Consider the following 7,661-nt stretch of genomic DNA (forward strand, 5'->3'; position numbering starts at 1 on the left):
TAAATTAGGGTCAAATTAGGTGTCCAACTAATCCCTGTAAATTAACTGTTTAACTGTTTGAATTACATTTTATCTAATCTACACTAGATTAGATAAAATGAGATAACATTACATTAGGATAAGGATAGAATTATCTTTGAAGGTTGACTACATTAAATTACAGAATGTTCGATAACTTCAGTTTAAATTGGATTAGAATAAATTAGATAAAATTAAATTCTTAAAATCAGACAAACAAGATAAGATAAGATAGATAAGACTTTATTGATCCCATGCTGGAAAAATTCACTTGTTACAGGAGAGGTAGAAAAAGAACAAGTAGGACAAATAGACAATAAAAAGAAACAAAATAAAATCAACTATAGCATATATTATACTACATAACACACAAGTGAAATATATACTACTGAGGATAATCCCCCAATGAATTACTGTAAAATGATTAACCCTAAATCTAAATCTTAGCCAAAAACAACCTTCATAATATTTAAAATCAAGCCTTGAATCTGAACTAGCACATTGCAGAAGAGATGATTTGCCAAATCTCCTCACTTAGCCTGTTTTTTATATTTCTGAAGCAATTTGGTTCTTTTAAGCACTGAAATACAAAAACAGCCAAATACATGTGAGGAAAAAAATAAAAGCTAAACACACCGGATGCCTCCATTACTGTGATCTAGAAATGGCAACTGTAAAAGCTGTGCTCATGCTTGAGTAACACATATTCATTTAAACATTTTGTTTTCTGCGACATGTAAATAAGTTAGAGCTGTCAGAACGATCAGAATGCCTGAGATTGCTTTGGTAAAGTGCTGCACAAAACGCTCAAATTTCCCCCTCAAACACTGTGAGTCACTACGCATAAATAAAACGCTCATTCAAAATCAGAATTGTAAACATGCGACCAACTCAACACAAGTCGGTGCTTATCAGCTGAGGAGACAGGTAGCCCGGAGTAAAACTAACAGGACATCACATCGTCACACATGATCTGGTTAGCGTTGGGCCTGGTTGAAGGATTTCATACACATTTATTTCTGCATGTAGCTGCTCAAACAAGAGTTGCGTTCGTGTTCTGTGAAAAGCTCCAAACATCATTTGGTAGCATTCAGTGTGGTCAGAAAAAAAAAGAAGCAAACATGGATATTATCAGATTGATCATTTTGCATTTGAAAGCTTTTGCCTCAAGTTTTGGATGTTGCAGGTTCCCACACCACATGAACACACCACAGCCAAACAGCACCAGAGGGTTTTCAATGATGCCTACCTGAATCCCATTCAGTACATGTACAAAGTAATCTTTAAGACTGAATCTTCAAAGTGAGCAGACTGTACTGAATCACCACTATCACGGACTGCATCAGCAGCTTTTAGCAGTTCATGATCTGCTCAGCCGTGATACACTTCCTTGTATGAAACCCATTAAAAGACTGCAAAAACCACAGTAACGATTATGATGTGATAAATGTCACAAATAAATAACTGCAGAGCTTCACGTCATAAACACTGCTCATAGGAGCTAGTTTTGTACTGCATGAAGGCTTGAACCAGCAAGAAACTAAACGTACTGCTGAACTGAAGACTTGCTTTTCACTTATGGGTTGTTCACACATGCAGAATTAAAAGCTGCAATTAGGGTTAGAGTAACTGCTAACTAAACAATTCATTTTGAGCTGGGGCACACACTGGACTGCATTTCCCAGCCAACAGTGTCCTGAGAAGTCCTGGACAAATAGGAGAAATTAGGGTCAAATATTATCTGTGGACCCTATTTCCCACATTTGTGTGTCCAAGAGAATAACGTTGACAACAATTTTTGAAACAGATCTAGTACTGAGTGCAAGCGTTGCAGCCGGCAGCTGCAATTCAGGCTGCAATGTATTCCCTCCGGGTGTTTGTGCACCATCAATGTACGTCCACTAAAAGTGCTTGTTTTGCCACTAACAGGCTCAGATTGTTATTCTGAGTGTCTTGCAGCATTGTGGAAAAGATTCCTACAGAGATACTTTTCTGTTAAATACTAAGATCTTTTTTGTTTACTCAGCACCAAACAGCAATCAGACATAGTTAGCGACTAGCTGGTGAACATAGTAGAGCAGCTAGCGGCCAACAGAGGTAAATTGAGAGTCTCAGGTCTTGGTCAGACTGCCTGACTAAATCCGTTTTTGGCATCCGTTTTAATTTTTTAATTTTAATTTTAATATTATTATATTATTATATATTATATTATTTTTCTTCACTCTAGTAATCCCAAAACTGGGGATTCACCCATCGCTGATTTACTGAAACACATGCACATGCAACATGCAGTGAGACACACAGGAGCAGCCCAGGAGCGTATTGGGGGGTTAAGTGCCGTGCTCAAGGGCACATCAGCCAGCTAATGGAGGGTTTTCAACACCACACCCAAGTTTCTCTGTCAGTCCGGTGGGAATCTGGCGACCCTCCGGCCACAAGCCGGACCTCCAACCTCTAGGCCACGGCTGCCCCCACGGATTCCCTGACTGGGAATCGAACCCGGGCCGCGGCAGTGAGAGCGCCGAATCCTAGCCACTAGACCACCAGGGAATTGATGATTTCAGAAAGTCTGAAAAGCAACAAACCACCTAAAAATGCGATTTTGGCAAATCGGATCCAAGCCACATTTGGAGGTGGTTTGAAATGTTTCAATCAGATTTCTAGAGATGCGTCTCAGTCCGGATGCTCTACCTGCTCAAGTCTTTCGTGTCACTCACAATCCGACAAAGAACAACAACGTCAAATCCAGAGTGAGGGAAAGTGCATCAAAGCGGCTGAGCAGAATCAGTCCTGCTTCTGATGCCTACGTCGTCACCGCAGCAACCCACGCAGATAGGTCTATGATGTGTGTACACACAAATCTGACCTGATCACACCCAAAACAATGCAGAGAGTCTGTCCCGAAGATCTGATTTGAAAAAACAAAACTGACTTGCCTGCAGTCTGAACAAAGCCTTATACCCTCCAGCTGGCCAGAAACACAACCATGATGAATGCTAATGTTGGTTATGATAGATATGGTTATGGTAATAAATATTGATAATATTCACTATTGCAATAAAATAATTAACTAAACCAATTCTGTAAACTAAATAGTAAAATGTTGGAGAATTAAATTTAAATTTAGGATTTTTTGCTCATGTTAAACTGAAATATCACAGAATAATGTCACTGTAAACACACACACTGCACACATGCAACATATGCAAATTACATTCTCAGAGCATTTACAGTTATTCATTTTAAAAATACAAATCTCCAGTTAACTGACACAATTTTCTCTGCAGTGCTGCCTCAGTAGCCTGTTAACTCTGAAGTGTCCCGTCACACCACATTGGAGTCTCTGTGCAGGCGTTTGTTCTGGCCAAATACCAATTGATTTTTGGAACGACAAGTGGCCGGCGCCCAGATGGTTATATCATCATTCATTGTTTCAGACCCATCCAGTTTAATTTGATCACAGCAGGATAAAAACGGTCAATCCGGCTGTAATGTAGCTGTAATATTGTGTATGACATGATGTTCCAACCTCACAAAAATAGACGGGGAGGAGGGGAAGGCTGAAGTGACAGGAGGCAGATGTCCTGCAATGAAAAGTTTCATCAATCAGCAAGCTGTGTTCTCTGACAGCATCTCAAAACCCGCAGATTGTCTTAAAACTGACTCATGTTGCACAACAATGTGCAGATTTGACTAAGATGAACACTGCTGAAATGTGATCTGAAACATGAGATACACTGCTGTTGTTTTTAACCCAGACTCCCAAATATGGACGGAATAATATCAACCTCCTCCTCATGATGGAAGAAGTCACATTTGTGAAAAAGAAGCTCACATAACTCAAGCTTAATCTAACGTATCCGTTTTCCTACAATGGTCTAATTGCTTCAAAGAGCATACCAAGCGTTCAGCAAAGTGAATCTCAGAATTCTTCAGCATAATTAGAACACCAAACGGATTCATTTGTCATTTCTGAGGGCAAAAAGAGCTTCTGGTTCAGCTGGCATTCAGTTTCAGTTACTGAAGAGCCAAAATATCTGGAGATACATATCGTGTGAGTCTATCTAACACTATTAGATAGTAAAAAACTGATTTTGTACCTTGTCTTGGGACCAAATGTGCCCTGTAAATACAGATTAATGATCAATTTTTCAACAAATCACCTGAATTGTAAATTTCTGAACTTGAGCTCCATTTCCAAACTTTTTCAAGAGCTCTGAAGAGGCTTAGTAGCTGTTGTGATTTCATGCATCAATGTGGTTCTTGTAGGACTTCTTGTCTATGTTGCCTTAAGGTCACGGTGAAATAACAGTTGCAGCATCTTTATCTTTGATAATGTGAAGTATTTCTGAGTGAAGTGCAATATGTAAGCGGGGTGTAGTTACGAAAGGAGCAGGACCTGTGCGTGGCTAAAGAGTCTGTAGAGGACTGCTGGGCTCTACCCAAACCACCAGCACCCAGTTTGTTAGATCAAGAGGTGGAAGGGAGAAACAAATATATCAGGGCACCACCACACTTTCCTATGAAAATGTAAACAAAGCATTTCTCGACTAATATCCAAACGCACACCTCTGACCCGTGATATCGCTCTGTCATGTGCTACAACTTTCGAATGGTCAAGTGTGGTTGATGTATTGGCTTAGCTGGTCGCTCCAGATCACATTTGACTCAATAGATTTATGTGTACACCCCTGAGTTCAGATGAGAAACTCCAGTGTTTCACAGTGAGAGAAAAGAGAAGTTTTTGACATACAGTATATTTAGCATGCATTAAGTGATAACTGGACATTTAGCGCAGATACAATTTAGTTGATTTAAACACAAGATAATTGTGCTTAAAAAGAGGATTCATTCTCAGTGAAGAACCTTGGAGCCCTAATCTGCCTCTATACATGCCAAAGAGCAGTGATTCCTAACAAGTCTCTGGGGGTCATCAGGTGGAAACCTCCCTTCAACAGTGTTTCGCCTACTTAGTCCCACTACACCTCCAGGAGGCTAGGCGGTGAACTAAGACGTCCCAGAGTCACCCTGCCAAGTGCTCGTTCACACTGCTCCTACAATGATTTTTTGTTGTCTTTGAAGGTTAAATGTGAGAGTTCATTCTTGACCTTTTGTAGTTTGAGAAAACAATTCTAACTCAAGGTCCACTGACTGTCTAACATTTCCAGAGCTTTCAAGCAGGGTCTTCATCAGTGGATGGAATTTGCTCAGCTGCCGTACAGATGAACCTGCAGACATTCACATCAGGTTGATTTCTGTTTGAGTTATGAATTTTGCCTTGTGACGGTCAGACAACACGTCAGACACACTAGTTCTTTTATAGCATAGCGCCGCCTTAAGTCTACCTTCATTGCTGTCAAAGTTTCACTGTCATTACATGATGTTGCAGTTTCAAATGCATATTGATTTTAAATGTCTGCACTGATTCATCACACAGCAAGAACAAAACTTTGACAACAACAAGAAGAGCTGACATGAGCTACAATGTGATGAACTGCCTCAAGCAAGTTTCAAGACTTTAAAACTGTTTTTCATATTGTACAATAATAAATGGAAACCAAGGGACAACTGTAAGGTTTGAGAAACTAATCGTAAAATAAATGTGAAACACTATGCAGTGCTTTGGAGTTACATAAATTATAATTATGTGATTTAAATAGACTAAGACATTCAAAGACACTGTTATGGTTCTTTAAATCTATCCTGATTAACAACTACAGTCATTTCTGTTTGAAGTTGTTCAATTTCACACTGCATTTAATTCATTTATCATCATGTTGTATTTCATTTGATACCTGTCATCTTTCATTGGATTCTATATTAATCTTATGGAGTAGCAGGAATGCTGTTCTACAGTTTCAAAAACACGACGAGACCATCAGAACAAGAGGAAGGAGGGCTTAAAAACTGCATCTTTGTATGATTAATCAAAAATCAATACAATCAATGACAAATCCACATTCTCAATGTTCATATTCTTGGATGTAACAGGGTCTGCACCAACATTATATATCCTCACGTTGACCTGCTCAACATTAAATCTTAGCTGAAGCTGTAAAACATTCACTTATTCAACTGTTCATCCAGCACCAGGTCAGGTTTAATCACATATGGCATCTAAAGCAACGCAGACTGCAGTCTGTTTTGTGTAGTAGGGTTACAACAGTACAAACAATATAAAAAAAAATCTTCTACATATGTTTGATCCGAGAATCTCGATGATTGAAGAATGATATTTTGCACTTGTTTGCACACACTATTACAAGCCACTGTAAAAAAAAAAAAACTAAAGTCACCAGAAATTACTTCTTCAAGCAGATTTTCTGAAGATCTTTCCCTAGGGATTGCCATGCTATTAGAGCCCACTGGCATTTCTTTTAAAGAATTTTTTAAAGCATTTCTACCTTATTAAGTGGTTCACAGATACAAGACATGTAAGTCACAAGCATGAAAGGTTCTCAGCAGATCTGAGCCACCAGGACAGCACAGTTTGGGGAATTTCACCTTAAGGTGCACAATCTCTCCCAATGCACCTTCAAATGCCTGCCTTAAGTACTTAGTACACATATCCCACTGCATCTGCACAGCAGGATAACAAAACAATGGATATCATGATATGTTTTACCACCAGGCTTCATCAGAATTGCTCATCCATGAAGTCTGGTGGTGATGCTTCTGTGCGTGGGCCACTGTTCTCACTCTGACCACCACCTGAGCTCAACACACTGCTGTTTGCAGGACATGCACAGTCATTGATGTGCACAATAAAGTAAACAAGTGGAGCTTTTGTTTCTCTCCTATGCATTATGATGGTTCAACTCAAGCTTTGAGTATGCTGTGACATTTCTGTCCTCCTTTTAATGGAGCTCTATGTTGAAAATCAAGCAAAAGTCCGAACACACACCTGGTAGTTGCTTCTTCTGTCTGTATTTGTACAAAGTCGAGAATGTAATTCAGGGGAATAAAAGCATAATATTGTTGGGTATCTTTAACTTGGACCCCTCTTCCTCCTGTCACATAAATGCAGTCCTTTTCTTGGGATACAGGCGCAAATACTGTGTATTTTACTGCAACTACATGGTACAAAAATCTAAATACTCTTAACCAAGTTGCTATCCCTAAAAAGATTAGTCATTATTATCATAACATGTACATTTACATGTTAATTAATACAAATTAATTACAGTAATATAAAACAATGCATGATATTAAAAAAAATCTCCACTTCCCTGACACAAGCCAAGAGGAAAGAAACGTGGACAGTCTGTCAATATATCAATATCAACCAATATAAAAATATATAAAATGTCACAAACACAAGACATTCTCATTTCTAGCTCTCCAAAACCACTTCAGGCTTGCTTAGTGTGTCTGAATGAGTTATAAATCCCAATGTGAAGCAGAGAAAAGCTTCAAATCTTTACATCCAAGAAGTGGAAACAAGCTAACAATAATAATTAAATAAATAATCATACTTGAAACACTATATCAATTATCAGAATTAGATATACACTGTTTCCCTTTCTGCACACTGTTAATACGATCCCATAGGTCTGATGGATACTACATCAACCCTGACTCGTGTCTTTTATAGTAGGAGCTGAGTGGATCTTGTAAATGTACAGAGTTGGCTTTGACAGGTT

General features: G+C 38.8%; 1 non-coding gene across 1 annotated transcript; it reads right to left on the bottom strand.

Moving 5' to 3' along the window:
* Window positions 1-2,496: 2,496 nt before the first annotated feature.
* On the bottom strand, window positions 2,497-2,568 carry trnae-cuc. The gene has a single exon. It is a non-coding gene; the product is annotated as a tRNA-Glu (tRNA).
* Window positions 2,569-7,661: the final 5,093 nt, after the last annotated feature.

Source organism: Chelmon rostratus, chromosome 1 (assembly GCF_017976325.1).
Source record: "Chelmon rostratus isolate fCheRos1 chromosome 1, fCheRos1.pri, whole genome shotgun sequence".
Taxonomy (NCBI): Eukaryota; Metazoa; Chordata; class Actinopteri; order Chaetodontiformes; family Chaetodontidae; genus Chelmon; species Chelmon rostratus.